The sequence below is a fragment of the Hippopotamus amphibius genome, chromosome 9 (assembly GCF_030028045.1).
Source record: "Hippopotamus amphibius kiboko isolate mHipAmp2 chromosome 9, mHipAmp2.hap2, whole genome shotgun sequence".
NCBI lineage: Eukaryota > Metazoa > Chordata > Mammalia > Artiodactyla > Hippopotamidae > Hippopotamus > Hippopotamus amphibius.
The window spans coordinates 142,995,006-143,014,929 of record NC_080194.1 but is presented as its reverse complement, the minus strand read 5'-3'; the positions used below and the strand labels follow the sequence as shown (position 1 = coordinate 143,014,929).

General features: G+C 50.9%; 1 protein-coding gene across 1 annotated transcript in view; it reads right to left on the bottom strand.

Moving 5' to 3' along the window:
• MAD1L1 (mitotic arrest deficient 1 like 1) overlaps positions 1 to 19,924 on the bottom strand; it is a 352,049-nt gene that overhangs the window by 13,185 nt on the left and 318,940 nt on the right. The window lies entirely within an intron of this gene.

Genomic DNA, 19,924 nt, shown 5'->3' with positions numbered 1-19,924 from the left:
AAGTGATTTTTTTATTGCGTGTACCATTTTTGTTCTTCGCAAGTTTTTTGCTTTTTTAGCATACAAAAGCAGTGATATTCAGAATCCTTAATGACTAGACTAGTATGGAATTGGCCGACCAAACACTTACGGCCCCTCACAGACGCATAGATGCTGCCTATATAACTAGGCTGCCCGCGACAGCGGGTACAGCCTGACGAGCTGCACTGAACTCTCTGAAAATACGAACCGTAATTTTAAGAGGGCCCTTCTGCTGTTTGCTCTGGTGTTTGCCGTTAGATAATTCCCCGTGTAGCTGGTGGGTCTTGGCTGGGGACTCACGACACCAAACTAACTCCCTGGGGTCTTTTGTGCCTAGGCTGGGTTTGCCAAGTCAGAGGTCAAGCAGCATGACTGGGCAGGATGTTTTTGTTGGAAGACGCCAACGGCCAGTACATAAACATTTTATCTGGGGCCAGTTTCTCCAAAACGTTTCCCTCTAATCTCCTGAGTGCCCGCGTCTGGGAGACGAGTGAGAGAAGGGCGCGAGGAGTCTGACTGCTTCTTACGGGAACTTTCGCTTAATCTGTTTCTTGTTGTTCTTTTCAAATCTGTTCTTAACATAATGTCTTCACCTTCAGCTGGGCCTGCTGCCCCTAAACCCAAAGGCGTCGTGGTTCTTCCTCTCCCGGGACTAAACTTCCAAGCATGAAGGACGGCCTCCCAGTAGCGTTGCTTCTTAGGTGAGTGCAACCGGTGGGTCCCTCTGACCTTTAGCCCGAGACGTGCCCCACGCGTGACGAGTTACCTTCTCCGCCAGGCATCTACCCGTCGGCCATCCTTGAGAAAGTTGAGGGAGCAGTCACTCAAGTCACTTTCTCTAGGACGTCATTCGTTCCCAGAATTTTAGTTGAGAGAGGCTGCCATAGAGTCTGTCCTGTCTTGAGGCAAAGGGGCGAGGCTTTGGGACCCGTGTCAGCCGGTCGCTGGTCACCAGGTGCCCCCACGCGAGGCGGTGCAGCTCGCCCAGGGCGGGCCCGCAGGGGAGGCTGCGGTGAGGGCATGACAGGTGGGCAAGAAGAGCCCACGGCATGGGCGGGACCCGCGCGGACCCCCCCCCCCCCCCCCGCGCCATCCACAGGCGTGCGCCTCCGCCGCACTGGAGGGGCTCCATCGGCCGGAACGCTGACTCGGGGTGAAGCTGAGTCCCCCCTGGGGCCGTCGTTCCCAAGCTCCTGACGGACCCTCTTCCTCTCCCTCTGCTGCCACCTGTCCTGGGCTCCCCGTCACCTCTTCCGGCACGTGTGCTGGTCCAGGCGGCTCAGCCGGTGGGTAATTCGGACCCTCGCCACCGAGCACTCCTGCGTCTCTGGCCCCAGTACCTTACGGGGCCAGTGTGTCTCATCTTCTCACTTGCGCGAAGGCTGGACTTGGTGATGTGACGAGACGCCCCGGAGGCCACCTGAGCGTCGGACACCTCTGTCTCCGTCGCCCGGTGGCAGCCTTGCTTTCTCGGGCTGATCACGCTCAGCCCTCTTCCCAGCGTGGGGACTGCTTCCTTTGCTGGCTCCTGTCCCCCTGAAAGGCGTCCTTTCGACGTGGGGCAGCGGCCGCAGCTTCCAGTTTGGCGGGACGCGTGTCGCGTCCCCGGGGGGGAGCAGCTTGCCTGCGGGAACGGGGACCTGTGGACCCACAGAGCCGAGGGTCGCGGCGGGGAAAGCGCACGCTGCCCACGTGGGCCCCGAGGTGTGGTGGGGGCGCCTCCTGCTCGCTCCGCTGCGGGTCCAAACCCGCATCTTCTCCTCACTGGGAACAGCACCGCGCGGCGGCCGCAGTGAGGGAACAGGCTGCGGCTGCGGTTAGCAGCGCCTCTACTCTCGCAGGGAAGCCCGCGGCCCGCTCCTCACCAGGGCCGGCCCTCTGGCCTCTGTCCGCAGACCCGATGATCGCCATGGCCCCCGCCCGTCCCACGCCCAGCGACAGGGCCCCTCTCTTCCCCGCGAGCCCCGCGCTGTGCCCCCGCGGAGACAGGCCCTGGTAGCCACACGGCTGCAGCCTCCTGGAGACCAACCCTCCAGCGGCAACTGGGCAGGGGGCCTCCTTGTCACCTGCCCCGGGGGTGATCCAGCGTCAGCACCTCATCCTTCGCGTCTGCAGGGCCACGTGCGGGACGAACAGCTTTAGGTCGGTTTTCTGGAAGCAGAGCCTGAAGCGGGAATTCTTGTCAAGTAACGGAGGAATGTTCCTAGGAGAAATGTGAGGGCGGCAGGCGGGGCGCGGGGGCTGGGGGGCTGGAGGCAGACGGCGATGTGGTCCCACCCGACACGCAGCCCAGCCTGACTGCGGGAGCCCGGAAGCATAAACGGTATCGAAGGACCCGTCCGGCCTTGTGGCCACAGAGCAGGGAGCTGGAGCCCTGACGCTCCCAGGAGCCGGCCAGCACGCGGGACGGGGGGAGGAGAGGGGCATGGCGTGTCCGCAGCGCCGGGGTCCCCAGGGCGACCCTCCGGGGACGGTCGCAGGTGTGGGATTCAGCATCGCCACCCGCACAGCTGTGACACAGCACGCAGACAGGCAGATGGGAGGGCCCGGGGGCTCTGGGTGGGGCACCTGCAGCATCGCTAGCCCCCCGCCCGGAAGCTGCACCAACGTACGTGACCATGTGTGCAGGTTTATGTTGACTTGAATGGTTATTTAGCAAAATGCATCAATCTTTTTTTTCTTTATAGATTCTATTATTTTTACAAGAACGTTCACAGCAGCCCCAAGCAGAAACACCCCAAACGTCCATCCACAGATGACGGGACCAACCGTGATGCCACCAGAGAACCAAAGGCTGTCCTGGTAAAGAGGGGCCCGTAACGGGATGGGCCACAGGGCGGCGTGCACAAGCCCGCGGCCAGCACGCCACACGCGCGGCCACCCTGCTTCTGTTAAGCCGTGGCTGCCAGCCCACCGCAGTGTGAAACAAGCCCACATTTCCTTTTAGTTTTTAACGTATCTTTTTACCTTACACATTGAATACCCTGGAGTTTACTTTGGTCAGGCATATGAGGCAGGATATCGGACAAGGTCTTCCACGCGGTCGACCGGATGTCAGTACTGCTATGGAAGAAGCCACCCTGCAGCTGCGGACTCACACTAAACGCCCACCTACCCTCGCGCCTGTTTCCGGACCCTGAGCTCCCCTCATGGATCAGCCTGCCTGTTCCTCTCCAGATTCACGCTGCTTGAGTTCACCGGGGGATGAGCGCTCACATAGGTTAGGGCAGGCCCCCTCATTCGTCTTCCATATTTTCACATTTTTCTTGGCCGTTCTCACACATAGACTCTTCCCGATGAACGTTAGAATCACTATATCATATTCCAGAAGTCGTGCTGGGCTTTTGTATGGAATTGCTTTAAGTTTATAGAATAACTTGCAGGATAATTACATCTTTACAATATTAGGTCTTCTAATGTGTCAACATCATAACTCTCTCCTTTTATTCAGTCTTTTTTATGTGCCCTGGTATCAAAGACATGTGTACGTGTGTGTGTGTGTGTGTGTGTGTGAGAGAGAGAGAGAGAGATGGAGAGGTCTGCCCAGCAACCATTTCCACGCCTTCCCTCTGGTCCGAGAGCCCCCCTTTCCTGGGAGAGAGATTCCGGGGGTCCTGTCCCCACCCAAGGGGTGGACGATGTGAACAAACCCCAGGCCGTCGGAGACCCCATCCCCTGGCCACAGTGCTGGGCTCGCGGCACAAGACAGACCTGTTGGCCCCTCCACGAGATCGGACCCCTGGACACCGGGGAGAAAGGTTTCCATTCCTCTGGCATCACCAGCTGTGAGGGTGCATTGGGTCTGGGGACAGCTGCCTGCACAAGAAACCCGACAACAAAACGGCTAACATTTATCGAGCGCGTTCCACGTGCCGGGCTCTGTTCTCTGAGTCTGACAAAAATTGGCTCACGTAAGCTTCACGGGAACCTGTGTGATGGACTGGGAGAAGCCCGAGACACTTGATAACCGGGGGGTCCCGGTGCTGACGGGTCGCAGAGTGTCCCCACAGCCGGCGGCAGGGGGACCCGGGTTTCCTCCTACGTCTGGAAAGCAGTCTGGGAGCTGGGGGTCACGGAGGACAGGCCTTGACGTGGACCAGCTGGAGGGGAGGCGGGGGTGACGCGCCCCCGCCCGCTGGGAGGACGGCATCCTCATCTGGGGGGCACGTGGGGGGGCCTGTCCCTTGTCACTGTTGGGACACTCCGGGGTGTCCCCTGCCTTTGGGGGACGGGGACGCACACCCTCCTGTGGGGACCCCACCTCAGTCTGTCCCACGCCTGCCCCTCCCAGCTGCGCGGCCGGCCGTGACGCTGGAGGCCGGAAGGGCCGGCACACAGGTCCTGCCCTGCGGCCTCGGGGGGAGCACAGCCCAGCCGACACCCCGGTTTCGGACCTCCCCCTGGACCTGTGATACGTCTGTCACCTTGAACCACTGCTGTGTGGCCATTGGTCACAGCAGTGATGGAGAAGCAGCCCCTGGGCCTCTCGAGCGTATTCTGAACCTGCTTTTTAAACAGGGGAAGGTGTGACATGTGACCCCACATGGATCCAAACCAGTGTGACCTCACTGTGACCTTGGTGTTTGGGGTGCTGGGGCCGAGGGCGACCCGGGAGCTAGTTCTCCGAATCGACTTCGGGCAGGAGACGGCATCTATGAAGGAAGGAAGCTGTGCTCCTTGTGAGTTTGCTGTGACGGGGACTCCCCACCGGGGCTGACGCGACAGAAACGTGTCCTCTCTCTATCCTGGAGACGTGCCGCCCCGCCTGAGATGGAGGTGTCGGCGGGGCTGGTCCCCCCGAGGCCGTGGGGGAGGGTCTGCTCCGGGCCTCTGCCTGCGCTGCTGGTGGTTTGCTGGCGACCCCGGGGCTCCCCGTCTCTGTCACCATCTTCCACCGGCCTTCTCCCCGTGTCCCAGTGTCACCTTCCCACAAGGACACCGGTGGCCTCAGCCTGACTCCTTACACCTGCGAAGACCCCACTTCCCAATCCAGGCACCGCCACCGGCAGAGGAGGCAGGACGTCGGCATCTTGGGGGAAGCAGCCAACCCGCGACGTCCGCGTGGAGCGGAGGTCCAGCGGTGGGGGCGGCGGTCGTCCAGGACTTAGACCAACGAGAGGGCTTTCCCGGGAAGCAGGGTGCCGGGGCACGAGGAAAGCAGACGGCCCCAAGCAGCTTTGTTACTGATTGTACATCCCCTGCCGAGCGGGCCTCCCCTCCCCCGCCACGCCGCACCTGGCGCCCGCTTCCTAGTGCGGTGTCGGCGCCCGTGTCTCCAGCAGGGCCGACCGCTGCCCCGAGAGGCTGGGGGAGGGGGTGGCCCCCAGGAGCACGAGGTGCCTGGGATGCACCTGTGGTGTCGGGCGTGTCCTCTCTGGGGCCGAGGACGCCAGCCCACCGCGTGGACGCACACGGCCTGCTCAGCCTGGCACCAGCTGAGGGACACGTGGGTGGTTTTCTGCTCTGGGCAATTAAGAATGAAGCTCGAGCTTCCCTGGCGGCGCAGTTGAGAATCCGCCTGCCAATGCAGGGGACACGGGTTCGATCCCTGCCCCAGGAAGATCCCACATGCCACGGAGCAACTAAGCCCGTGTGCCACAACAACAACAACAACGAAAAAAGAATGAAGCCTCGCCACAGAGGGGTGGATACAGAAGACGGGGTGCGTGTACACCACGGACTGTCAGCCACGAAAACAATGAAAGGATGCCATTGGCAGCAACACGGATGGACCTAGAGCGGATCATACTAAGTGAAGTACGTCAGACAGAGAAAGACAAATACCCTATGATATCCCGTGTATGTGGAACCTAAAATACGGCACAAATGAACTTACTTATGAGGCAGAAATAGACTCGCAGACGCAGAGAGCGACTCGTGGTTGCCAAGGGGGAGGGGCCTAGGGAGGGATGGATTGGGAGTTTGGGACGAGCAGATGCAAACTAGCGTGTAGGATGGATACACAACAAGGTTCTGCTTTATGGAACAGGGGACTAGATTCAACATCCTGTGGTAAACCATGATGGAAAAGAACATGAAAAAGAAAACGACACGTGTATGTATATATACATATCTGAGTCACTTTGCTGGACAGCAGAAATCAACACAACGGAAATCAACTACACGTCAATAAAGTTTAAAAAAAAAAGAATGAAGCCTCTGTAACATTTCAGGTACAGATTTCTGTGTGACCACCACTGTTTGGTTTTCTAGGGTAGATATTTCTGATGGGATGACTAGCTTTTAAGGTCATCGTATGCTTAAGAAACTGTTTAAGAACGTCCACACTGTATGTTTAAGAACTGCTGCTCTAAACACCCAGTTCTGCCAGTTTCACTGTCACCATTGGATAAACACGTGTGGCTATCCCACCGTCACCCTAACCTGCATCTCCCTAAGGCCTAACCTGCTTAGTTCTCATGCGTTTATTTGCTGTCCACACACCCTGTTTGGAAACACGTATGTTATTTTACCCATTTTACAATTTTGTTCATTCTCCTGTGGTTGAATTTGGAGAGTTCTTCATACATTCTGGATACAAATTGTTTGTTAAGAGATGTGGTTTGCAAATGTTTTCTCCCCGTCTGTGAGTTATGTTTTCATTCTCAACAGTTTCACAGAGCAAACGCTTTCAACTGTGATTTAGTTCAATTCACCAGGTTTTCAGAGAACTCTGCCTAATTCTGAGGTCACAAGCATTCTCTCATCTTTTCTTCTAAAAGTTTTATAGTTTTAGGTTTGACATTTTGGTCTATTATCCATTTCGATTTAAGTTTTGTAGAGAATGGAAGAATAGATCAAGGCTCTGTAAATGTTTTTCATCAGATTTAGAAAGTCTGGGCAGTGATTTCCTCAAATATTTCCTGTGCCGACTTCTCTTCTCCTCTCAGGACTCCTGTGAGAGGAATGTCGGACTGTGTGGTGCTGCCCGCTCGGCCTCGAGATCACACTCGTTTCTCCCCAAACTTCTGTTCTCTGTTCCTTCTATGGTTTCCGTTGACCTACCTCAGGTTTCCTGAACCCTTCCCCCCTCACCTCCGCTCTGCCTCTGAGCCCATCCGTGGGCTTTTCTTTATTTCAGGTCCTGCATTCTGTCAGTTATAAACATTCCATCTGTTTATATTTTCTAGCTTCTATTTCTCTGCAGAGAGTTTCTCTCTCTCCACGCATCTCAAGATTGTTCATCTTGTCCTCGTGAAGGATGCTTAGAAGAACTGCTTTGAAATCTTTAGCTGATCATTACTGCTTCCGGGCCGTCTTGGGACTGGCCTCTGTTGGTTTCTTTTTTGCTTGGCCCGCTTCCTCTGTGAGTCGAGGAATCTTGGATTGTGCCCTGGTGACTCACACTGTGCTGGGAGACCCCGTGTCCTGGTTAACACTCCAGAAGACATTGCCTCATCATGGCTGCTGTGGCTCCAGCAGGCCATTGGCCTGGTTAGGCCCGGACCACACGGTCCAGCTCTCCTTCTATAGCCGGTGGTCCAATATGGGTTCCACTCCAATGCCTTTGCCACGTTGGTGGGCCCTATCCAGCACATGCTCTGCGACTGGAGTGCTGTTTCAGGTCTTGAAGCCTTTGACATGCTCCTGTGGGACGTGCACGAGTAGCTTGTGCGTGAGCCCTGGTCGCACGTGGAGTTGGGCGTGTCCTCCTGCAGCTCTCTCTCCTCTGGGATTTCTCCCACACCCTCCAGCTCCCTGGGGCCCCTTCCCTTTGTCTTCGGGCTACATCTCTATCTCCCCTGGGTTTTGCTCTCAGTGCTGCCACGAAGTGTGGAGATGGGCCCACCCTGGGGTCAAAATGGGAATCAAAGGAGGAAAAGTCAGCTCCCGACGCACCCCTGTTTCAGGTCGTCACTCAGGTTTGACTTCAGACCCCAATCAGCCTGCTCCCGCCGACTGACCTCAGGCGGCTGCATTTCACATCCTCTCTGGAACTTTTCATCGTCATCAACACGAGAGAGAAACTATAGCTGGATAAACAGTTACTATATTTACTCCACGGTTGGGATTCTGGCACCAGAATTCAGGACACACACTTTTTTTTTTAAAGCAGGACACACACTTTCTAATCAGCTGCCTCATTGGGCTTTTATGAGTTTCAGCATCTTTTTTATTTTTCAATGAAAACTATTTGATACACATACAATAACATTAAAATGTACGTGTAAACCATGATGTTTGGTAACAGAACGAACACCTGGGCATCTATGACGCTCCTGCGTCCATTCCCCTCTCCCGTCCCCTGGCCCCCGGAGGTGACTGTGGTCTGAGTTAAGCGTCACCATCATTACAATCGTCTCTCCTTATGGCTGTGCTACTTATGTGTGTCCATACATACAGTATTTAGTTTAAAGCTACTTTTAGACATAAAAATGATGTCACAGTACGTCTATTCTTTTCAACTTGCTTTTCTGTCCCAATGTTAAGATTCATGTATTGATGCACGTGGCTGTATTTCATTTATCTTGCCTTCTCTGTTGTGGTCCATTGAATGAACACACATCCATATGCTTGTTCACTCCTCTATTAATGGAGGTTGAGGTATTTCCAGTGCTTTGCTCTTGCAAATGGTGATGCTGTGCCCCCACCCCTACCCCAGGCCACGTCTCCTGGAGCAGGTGCACATTTCTCTCAGGTCTGTCCCCAGGGGTGGGATTGCTGGGCCAAAGGCATCGCACCATCAACATGGCGAGGGACGTTGAAATTAGTTTTCAGAACAGCCACACCAATTTATACTCCGTTAAGCGCACGCGTTTCTGCCGACCCACACCCCCGCCGACACTTGGTAGTGGCAGGCTCCGTCACTTTTGCCAGCCTAGTGTGTACACGCGGTCCCCACAGAGGCCGTGATGTCTCCTGGACGCTAATGGGATGGAGCGTGGCCAGACACGCGTGTCTTCTGTGAAAGCCGGTTCGTGCCTCTTGCCCACGTCTCCGCTGGGCTGTCATTGTTTTTGGACTTCAGAAATTCTTTACTCGGGGTCCTCACCCTTCACGGTTGTGTGTGTGGCAACTGTCTTCAAGTGCGACCTCTGTGTTCACTTTCCCTCTGCTGTCCTTGGAGGATCAGGCATTCTTACTGCTGTTATAGTTGGATGGACTCATTCACCTCTCTGTGACGTGTGCCCTTCGCGTCATGTCGTGCCTTGCCCTCTAAGGTGTGAGACAAGCATTAAATACCATTCCCACCCTCATCCCATAGGGACAGCCAGTGGTCCCAGCACCGGAGGCCGAATAGCCCATTTCTCCCGCTGACGCCACACGTCAGCTCTGTGCAGGTGTGAGTCTACTGCTCTCGCTGCACCCAGCCCTGTACCTTGGACGACTTCTAACCCACAACTGAACTTCACTGCTGATTCACTGCCCGTCGTCCCAACTCCCACCACCCACTTCTTCAAGACCGTTTGGCTATTCTTGACGGTTTGCTCTTTCACACAAATTCTAGAATCAGTTTCTCAAGTTCCATGAAAATCCTGCGTGTGCTTCCAAAGATTTGCCATAATTAGCGTCGCTGAGGTTTTGAGTAAAAGAAATCTTATGTTTCATGTTTCAAGGGATTTCAGACATGGATGGATGCTACTTTCTCTTTTAAATGTTTTTCCTCCACCTCCTGAGCTGGGCAAAGATTTTTCTCTTCTATTTCATCACCGTGGAGAAAGGCATAAATACATCTTCTGATGTTAAGCCTCCCTTGCACTACAGGGAAAAACAAAATTTGGCAATAATATGGGATGTATTTTTAATGCTTCTAGACGGTTTGCTGAAATTCTTTTTAGAACTTTGCATATGTGTTTATTAGAGGCTGTCATTAAGTTTCCTTTCTCTTGTTGTCTTACCTATTTGGGCATAAAGATTTTCTAACCCTTGCAGAATGAGCCAGGGAGTGATCGCTTTTGCTCTCTTTTTTCCGAACACTTTGAATCAAAGACTGGAATCATGTGTGCCTTGAATGTTTTGTTAGAACTTGCCCATAAAACAGGCTGAGCCTAGTTTTTTATATTATGGAAAGATTTCTGAAATACTGATTCAATTTTTGTTGTTATTATAGCACAGTTCAGGTGGTAGCTTTTGAATCTGTTTTGGTACTTTGTATTTTCCTGGAAACTTGTCCATTTCATCTATATTTTAAAATTTATTGGCAAAAATATGTTCATAATATTCCCTTATTAACTTTTAAATCTCTCCTGTCATCTGCACTAATATCCCTTTCCCAATCCTAATAGTTTTATCTGTGTTTTTCATCTTTTTAAAAGCTGATCAGTCTTGCAAACGGTTATCAGCTGTATTAGTCTTTAAAAAAACAACTTTATCTTTGCCATTTCTCCCTCTTCTGTCTTTATTTTCTAGTTCATTAAATTCTGTTTTGTTTTGTTTTGTTTTAATTTCTCTTCCATTCTTTTTGGATTTACTTTGTTGCTCTTTTCTAACTTTTTTTTTTTGGCTGCACTGTGCAGCTTATGGGATCTTAGTTTCCTGACCAGGGATTGAACCTGGGCCCTCGGCAGTGACAGCATCAAGTTCTAACCACTGGACTGCCAGGGAATTCCCACTGTTTGCTAACTTTTAAAGTTAGATACTTAATTCATTCATTTTTAGATTTTTTTCTTCCAATATACTCATTTATGATTATAAATCACCCTCTAAGTACCACATAGTATTACATTCATTAATTATCTTTTGGTATGTTCACTATTTAGTCTTACGTATTTCAAAATTTGCATTATGAGACTCTTTTTCAATGCATGTGTAACTGGAAGTGTGTTTTTAGGGACTTCCCTGGTGGTCCAGCAGTTAAGATTTCGCACTCCCAATGAAGGGGGCCCGGGTTCGATCCCTGGTCAGGGAACTAGATCCTGCATACCACAACTAAGACCTGATGCAGCCAAATAAGCAAGTAAATAAATATTTAAAAAAAGAAGTATGCTTTTAAATTTCCAGATGAAGATTTTCAGGGATGAGAGTTTCCCTAAATTTTATTGATTTCCAGTCTACTTGTGCTGTGATCAGAGAATGTTCTTTCTGTGCTTCAACCCTTCTGTCTGCTGAGGTTTGACTAATGACCTAAGGTAGTCAATTTTATAATGTTTCCTGCACACTTAGAAAGTATATTCTCCAATTACTGCTTGCAGGGTCCTATAAAAATCTTGTAGATCAAATTTGTTACTTTTCTTCAAATCTTCTAAATCCTTACTGATTTTTATCTGCTTCTGCTGTCTGTTAGTGAGAGGCGTGTGAAAATCTCTCAGTGTGCTGGTGGGTTTGTCAATTATCTCTGGTAGTTCTGTAACTCGTCTTCTTTATAAAATATAAGTCATGCAATAGGTACATTCAAGTTCAGAATCACTGTGTAGCTCTAAAACCGAGTCCCCTAAAACTCAGTTTCTCTGCCGAGTGTATGATTAACCTTTGTATCCAAAACTTTACTCCCTTTCTTGTTCCACAACTGTTCCCCTCAGGATTGAGGGGGTATCAGCAAAAAGGGGGGGGGGGCGTTGAAACCAAGTAGGACCCTATGCGGCCTTCCCGCCCCCCCATATCCTCTTGCCTGTCTCTCGTTTGTAGAAAAGCTTTAGTCTCCCAGGCCTCCCCCGAGTCTCAAAAGGCTGGCCCGGCAGGTAATGCTTAGGAAACGTGAAGATGTAGAAACAAAGACTAGCTGCTGGGCAGGGAAACTGGCAGCAGTTTAGACTATAAAGCAGCCACACGTAGTCACCGAAATCCCAGTTTCCTGAAAGGTATAGACAAAGGTCTGACACGCATCCCTGGGTTTTACAGGAAGCAGACCCCCACCACGTGAAAACTGCTGCCCACAAGCACAGAGACCCCAGACCACTTGAGACTGGAAGATGGGTGACCTTGAAACTTCCCCGGGATGCCAGCCATCAGTCCGAGAATTGTGCACGAGCTGCTCACGTGCCCTGCGGCCCCCGCCCCCACACGGCCTTTAAAACCTGCCTCCCACCTGGCAACAGGGGGAGGCTCTCGGGACGCCAGGCCACCGTCTGCCCAGGCTGCCGGCCTCCCGAATAAAGCAACTGTCCTTTCCACCAACACGTGTGTCTTGAGCCTTGGCCGTTCGAGCGGCGAGCAGCTGAGCTTGGGTTCCCTCCCGGCCTCGTCCGGTTACGCTTTGATTCAAGTGAACCTTTATCCTTATACAGGGACGCTCTACCCCAGTGATGCTTTCTGCATGTCGATTGGAATCTTCATTTCCTTCCTCTTCCTTTCAACCTATCTTTGCAATAAAGTTTTAGGTGTGTCTCTTTTATGTTTTTAAATTCAAGTATAGTTGATTTGCAGTGGTGTGATAATTTCTGCTGTACAGCAAAGTGGTTCAGTTATACATATGTACACACTCTTTTAAAAATTCTTTTCCATTATGGTTTATCAAGGGTATTGAATATAGTTCCCTGTGCTCTACAGGGGAACCTTGTTCGTCTACTCCCTGCACAATAGTTTGCATCTGCTAATCCTAAACTCCCAGCCATGCTTCTCCCCGCCCACCCTTAGCTGTGTCTCTTTCAAGCCGTGTATACGTAGACTGTGTGTGTGCCTAGTCCAAAAGATCTTCTAGTTGGAAGATTACATTCATCGTGAATATTTTGATTAATTTCTTCCATTTTAGTTCATTTCATGCTTTCTTTTCATCACATTTTTCTGTAGTTTGTTTTCCTTTCTTTTCATTCTTTGAATTAAGAGCTTCCCCCCCTGCCCCGTCTTCTCTCCTTTCTTAAAAAACTCTACTGGTTTGTCCTTTAACGTGTGTTCTTTCGGTGGTTCGCCTGGAAAATGCACACCTAATTTAACAAAGTAGACAGTGAATCAGCGTCTTCACTCTTCTCCGAAAGCTGCTCGAGCACCTCGGCCACGTTGACGGGAACGGGTGTCCCCCGCCTCACACGCCGTCCGAGCTGCCCGGTCTTCTGGTTCCTTAGCCCCGCGAAGCAGACGCTGGCATGATGGTCTGCTCGGCTGTCTCCCTGCACCTGTAATTCAGATGCACCTGTATTGTGTGGAGAGGGACCCTGCCCTCCCTCCTAGCGTCTCAGACCTCCTCCTGGAAGCAGTTTTCCTCCTCACTGTTGAAAGATGATTTTGTTGGAGACACAGTTACACGCCTTTTCTGTAAGAGTTATCTTCCCTGTAAGCTTGGAAGCTGGCTTCCTTCTGCTCTTCTCTGCTCCCCCTTTAGTTCCTGTTAGGAAGTCAGACTTCAGTCTGTCCACTGGAGTGTGTAGGTGGCCTGTCTTTTAAGGTCTGTCTTGGGGTCCACTGCAGTTTCACTGTGATGGATCTAGGAGCAGATTTCTCCTGACCCTGCCTGGGGTTCCTTTATGCTTCCTTATTCTGGAATTGGTGTCTCCATCAGTTCTGGGAAATTCTCAGCCATCTCTTTCCCCTTCTTCCCAGTGTTTCTTTCTGAAGCACCAATTACACACGTTGACCTTCTCAACTGACCTTCCCTGTCTCCTAAGCTGTCTTTTCACCCCTTTCTCTGTGAGGCATCCCTGGGGCTTCCCTTCCAGTCCCCTGATTCTCCCTTCAGCAGTGTTCACCTATGTTCAGCCCTCTTCGTGCTCTGCCTTCAGCGTGTTTTCTTCAGGTCTATTTTTTTTTTTTTTTAAAGTTGGAAGAAAAGTTATCTTTAACTTGTGTTACCTTCTTTTTTTTCAGGTCTATTTTAGTTCATCAGTTTCTAAATCTCTGTTCAGCTGTGTTTGTTTAATTTTCCAGTGGTTAAAAATTTTCATGATTATATTTGTTCTATTTTATAGTTCTTAGCTTTTATATTCTTTATTATGTTTTTATTTTCCTATTTTTGTCTTTAAACATATGAAACATGCCTCTCTCATCTCCTGCCTGTGCTATGTTTTTATGGGCCTAGTTCTGTGTTATTTGGGGTGATCTCTTTCTTGTATGTTTTGTGATTTTAGAGAACCATGCCATTATATTTGTATTTCATATAAATATATAAAGCAATATATTTTTGACCTTGACCATGGAAATTCTCTGAGACCTGGCTTTGGGGGTGTTCCTTTGTGTTTTCCTTGGGCAAGTGCCTGGGGCGCTACAGGTCCACTTCAAATGGTAATTGTTACTTTGCCATTTGGAGAACATACAGAGTATAAAATTCACGTTCCAAACCCACAGCATGGCTGGCCAGTGCCACGGATTCCCAGGGGACTTAAAGTAAATAAACTTTCCCAGGACTAAGGCTGAGACAATTTCCTCCCTGGCTGGGGTTCGTGGAGGGTGTGTGTCCTGGCGGCGGCTGGGATCTCTGATCCACGCCCCTCTGCGTCCCAGGCTTGGTGCCCTGCCCCCTGGGCACAGAATCTCTGTGTCAGAGCCACGTTCGGCCCCGGGGTACCTGCACCCTCACAGACTCGTATTCCTGTGTTGTTTGCAGGTTCCAGAGCTCCCCTCCTCAGCTGCAGGTTCGCCCTGTCTTCTCACTTTCCTTTGCAGGGAGTAGCCCCAGGGTCTCCATCAGGATCTCCCGGTGAGCCGGTTAAAGGAGAGTTGTGGGCCCGCCCCCAGCGCCTCTGACTCAGAGCATCTGCGGTGCAGCCGAGACCCTCAGGTCCCAGTGAGGTCTCAGGGGACGCCAGCGCGGCTGCTGCGTGGACCACACCTGGAGGGCATCCCCTCCTGGTGTCCCCAGACACCTGAAGGACGCAGCCCGTGCCTGTCGGGAACGGTGGGGTCACTCATCCGTGGTTTTCAGTCAGGCTAACATACCTGCCTTAAAAGACACCATCACGGTGATATGCAGACTTCAGCACGATTGGAGCCACCTGGATGCCTCGTTAAAACACACACTGTACCTGCCTTCGTGTGTTAATATTGGTTTCCAAGAATCAGCTTGAGGGTTTACACGTGTCACTAATAATCTGGGCTTTTTTTTCATATAAATTCTTTTTATTTCTTCTTCCTGTTTTCTTTTTAGGTGTGTTTTGATGTCTTCCTAAGGTTTTGGCTTTTATTATTTTTTGCTCAATAAGGGAAACATTTAAACCTATAGTTTTTTCCCTCAAAGTCTTAGCTGAATCCCACAATTAAACATCGGACGTTCCCTTCATCCTTATAGAATTTAAGTGCAGTTTTTTATTTCCTCTTTGGCTCAAGACTACTTAAGAGAATATTTCAGAAGTCTAACTATAAAATGGTTATTAATTAGAAGTTATATTGCATTGCAGTTTGAGAATATAGTCCAAACATAAATACTGATATTTTTTGTTGTGTTTCAATAGATTGTCAATCTTTCTAAATGTTACATAGGACTCAGGAGGTATATTCTGCCTGAATGAAGAATGACTGGAATTCATGTGCCTGTTCAGGAAACCCTAACCACCACAGTGTCCAGATCCCCTCTAGCTTTTCTTACTTTCGGTCTCCTCGAGTGAGTCCCGAGTCCCCAGCTTTCTGCCTTGAGAGAGGGTCCAGCCCGTGATGCAGGCGGAGCTGATGAGGCTGCAGGGCGGTCGGAGGGGCAGGGAGCCAGACGCCAAAGGCTATCAGGCTGCTCCCGGCTCCCCCAGACTCCCTGCTGCATGGCCCTAACCTCCCGGCGCCGTCCCCGGCCAGAGGCTGCGTGTCCTAGGCCTGCCTGGCTTCAGTCCCGCTTCCCCAGGGGCCGTGGACCAGCTCTCGCCTAGAGAACCAGCAAATACCTCCGTCCACCTTCCTCAGGGAGGTCTGACACCTCCCCCCCCCCCCAGGTCTATCCTGCTCTCCTGAGCCCCAGGGGCCCCTCGACGTCCCTGTGCATCTTTATGGACTCTGCCCTGACCTAGCTGATAATTACGTTCTCTGTGTTAAACGTCCCCTGCTTAAGTGACGGTGGTTTCTGATGGGATCCACATCAAAACTTGAAAAATAAAAGCAAATTAACCCCAAAGCAAGCAGCAGGGAGGAAATGTTTAAAAAAGCCAAAATGAGTGAAAGTGAAACGCGAAAAACAACAGAGAGAAATCAATGAAACCAAAACCTGGTTCTTTGAAAAGGTCAATAAAGTTAACAAATCTTTAGCCTGAGGAGGAGAAGGAGGAGGAGGAACAGGAGCAGGAGAGAGAATATATTGGCAGTATCATAAATGAAAAAAGGGATATCGTTACACCCTGCACGCTCCTAAGGGAATATTACATACAAGTTTGTCTGCATAAATTCTGTAACTCAGAAGACCACATTGCTTGCAAGATGCAAGCCACTGAAGCTCCTGCAAGGGAAAAATAAACTGGGCCGTCCTATGTCTATTAAAGAAATGAAACTCATACTTAAAAACACTGCAGAAATAAAACTCCAGGCCTAGATGTCTTCCCCGTAAATTCCACCAAACATTCAAGGGGGAAATAACCCGAATCTCCACACTTTCAGGAGCAGAAAGAGGAATCACTTCGCACCTGTATCATGAGGCCATCGTCACTCTGATAGAAAAACCAGACGAAGACACTCCAAGAAAACTTTAGTGTATGTCTCATTAACGTAGAGCCCCAAATCCGCTTTAAAACAACTAGCAAATCAAATGCAGCAACGTCTGAAAAGGATAGTATATCATGACCAATGGGACTTATCCCAGGAACCAAAGGTTGGCTCAACGCTTAAAAAAATCAACGTAATTCACCATTATCAACAGAGTAGGGGAGAAAAGCCACGTGGCCACCTCAACAGATGCAGAAGAAGCGTATGCTAAACCACCACAGCTTTTCACAATAAGAACTCTGAAAATCACGACTAGCACAGTACTTTAAGTCAAACAAGGGTATCAAGATAACTTTACAGGAAACATGGTATCAGTGGTAAGCCATTGCCCCCTTTGTAAACAAAGCAAGAGCGGCCACAACGCCCATTTCTATGTAACGCAGTGCAGTAGGTCCCGGCTCCCATTTCTATGTAACGCAGTGCAGTAGATCCCGGCTCCTGCAGGAGGCAAGGGGTTGACAAAAGGATAAAACTCAGATCTGAGGATGCGAGCTGTCACATGATTGTGAGCCTGGTAAATCCAAAATAACCTACAAACTATTAGCATTAGTAACAAATTTAGCAAAAGTCACTAGATACCTTATTTCAAGACGTAATAGAAAGCTACAGTTACTCAGAGAGTGTGGAATCAGTGACCAAAGGCGCAGAATGTAGAGCCTAGAAACAGAGCAGCACATACACAGCCCCTGACTTCTGACACAGGCACAGCTGTGATGCAGAAGGGAGGATGCCCTTTTCAATCACAGGTTCTAGAGTAACTGGATATCCCTAAGGAAAAATGAACCTCGGCCTCACACCGCACATAAAACCAATTTGAGGCGGATCGTATATCTCAACATAAAAGCTCAACTGTAAAGTTTCTAGAAGACACGGAAGGATAGCCTCATACCCTTGGGCTAGACAAAGCTGTCTTAAATAAAATGCAAAAGGCACTAACCATTAACAAGTGATAAATGAGATAATTAAAACTGCAAACTTTTGTTCATCAGGAGACATTATTAAGAAAATAAATAGGCAAGCCCACAACCTAGGAGACGTTATTTGTAATACACACACCTGACACAGAATTCATACCCAGAATATCCTGCAAGCCAGTAAGAAAAAGGAAAACAACCCAATTTACAAACAGGCAGAAACTCGCCATCTCTGGTCCTGCCTGGAAAGGAGCTCGGCATGGTCACTCTGTCCTACCACAAGTCGAAGGCTGACCAACCTGGACCCGGCACCTCCCTTCAGACCCGGCCCAGAGGGGAGGCCGCGGGCCACGCTGACCCCAGCTGCAGATGGAGTCACTGCTGAGACTCACAGCTCACCGGAGAGAACGTCCAGGACGCCGCGCCGGGCAGGGACCCCGAGCCAGGGGTGCACGGGCTCCTGTTGTCTGTGACCCCAGGGGAGCCGTCCCGGGTCCCACGCTCAGCTCGTGGGAGCGCTACCTCCACCGGCTTCTCCCAGCGAGGGTCAGGGAAGAGCCCCTCCTGCTTCCCATGGGGCAGGGAAGAGAACCACCCAGAACCCTTAGCCGCCAGCCCAGGGGAAGCTCATTAACCTGAGCCGGACCTGCGCGGTGCAGTCAGAGCCGGCCGACCCCGCGGACAGATGTGCAGAAGATTTAAAGAGCGCGGCACCCAAAGGGCCGACACACGCCCCACCGGCCCCGGCGGATCGCTTACCAGGAAAACCCGCGTGAGACCCGCGGTTGGACAGCACCGTCAGGGCGGAAGCGTGAGAGGAGGCGGGGGCCCCGAGTTGGCGGAGTCACCAGAGCCCTCGCCGTCCACGCGGGTGGTGGGAGCTCCACCAAGGCCGAGTCCGGGTGCCCTTGACCTGGGGGGTGTCAACTGTATCGCAAAAAAGCTGGGCAAAACCAGAGAGCTGGCGGACCTGGAAGGGGAACAGGGAAATTTCTGGAAGGAAGCCGAGGTTCTGTGTGCTGCTGGGGGTTTGGGTTTCACATGTGTGTGCATTTGTCACTTCAGAGTTTTACGTTTCGTCGGTAAATTTGACATCAGGAGAAAGAAGCTGCAAACATGGAGTGAACTCTAGTTAATCTTACAGAGGCTGAGCTATCGGTGAGAAGGGTATTGATGTCTGTAATTTACTCTGAGATGCATTAAGCGATAAGGGAGGATGGGATGATAGATGGTAGAGATGTGCGAGACCAAACGTAGTAAAATATTAATGGCAGAATAGAGGCGGTGAGTACATGTGTTTACTGTTGGATTCTTTCATCTCCGCCAAATGTTTTTCCATAATCAAAAGCTGGGAGAAAAGCACCACTGGCAGCACCATGGTCAGACGTGTCACAAACACCCCCTACGGTCTGATTTCACATCTATCAAGTTCAGGAACAGGCGAACGTGCTCCAGGTGTGAGAGATCGCCCTGGGGGAGGTGTGCACTGGAACGGGTTCCAATGTCCTGCTCACGCTGGGTGCTGGGTGCTGGAGAACTAGAAACTTCACTGAGCTGCGCCTTAAGATTTGTGCATCTTTTCATGTTTGTTACGCTTCAGTAAAAGCACACATGACAAAAACTCTTAGGGAAATAGGGATAGATTGGAACTTTCTTACCTTGAAGAAAATGTCCACCTATGATCCACCTACAACCTGTAATCGTGAGACACTGGAAGTGTTCTCTTTTATAAAACAACAGAGAGGATTATTGCAGGAAGGTAGAAGCCCCCCTTCTGGGCCCTGTCCTTGCTCTGCGAGCAGTTCAGTAATTAAGATAGTTTAGCATTAACCCTGAGATGGACTTAGTGACCAAGGAGATGAGGGAAAGCCCAGAAGCAGACCTGCTGGTCCACGGAAGCTGATTTATGACAGTGCAGGCTGGGGAAGACCGCTCGGGGGAGAGCAGGCCATTTAACAAATGCTGCCGAGAGAATTAGTTATTCACGTGGAAAAAATGAAATTGGATTTCTGTCTCACGCCATAAATAAAAATCACTTGTAGAAGACAGTGTAGGGGGTTATCTTTATGACCTCACCGTGGGGAGACGGCTGCTTAAACAAGACACAAACGTGCTGGGTGTCACAGAGGGGACTGATAAATGCAACTATGCTGACACGGAGAACTTCATCAACAAGTAACACAGAGGGTGAAAACGCAGGTCACAAAGTGGGAGGAGACGGTCTCCCACGTAAAACAGCACAGGGAGAGTGACGGAGCGTAAAACGCAGTAAAAGACCCACGACCCCCAGAAAACTGGGCTGTACGCAGAGGCCAGCTTCTCACAAGTAAACACGTGCAAAGATGCGCACGCCGTTGGTAACTGGAGGAAACGCGCGTGGAGACCCCAGAGCCGCCGCGCTGCACCCGCGCGATTGGCCGGGCGCAGGGCATCGCTGGGGACGCGGGTTTACTGCTGGTGGAAAGGCAAACGCCTCTGGGCACCTTGGAAAATAATTAGGCTTC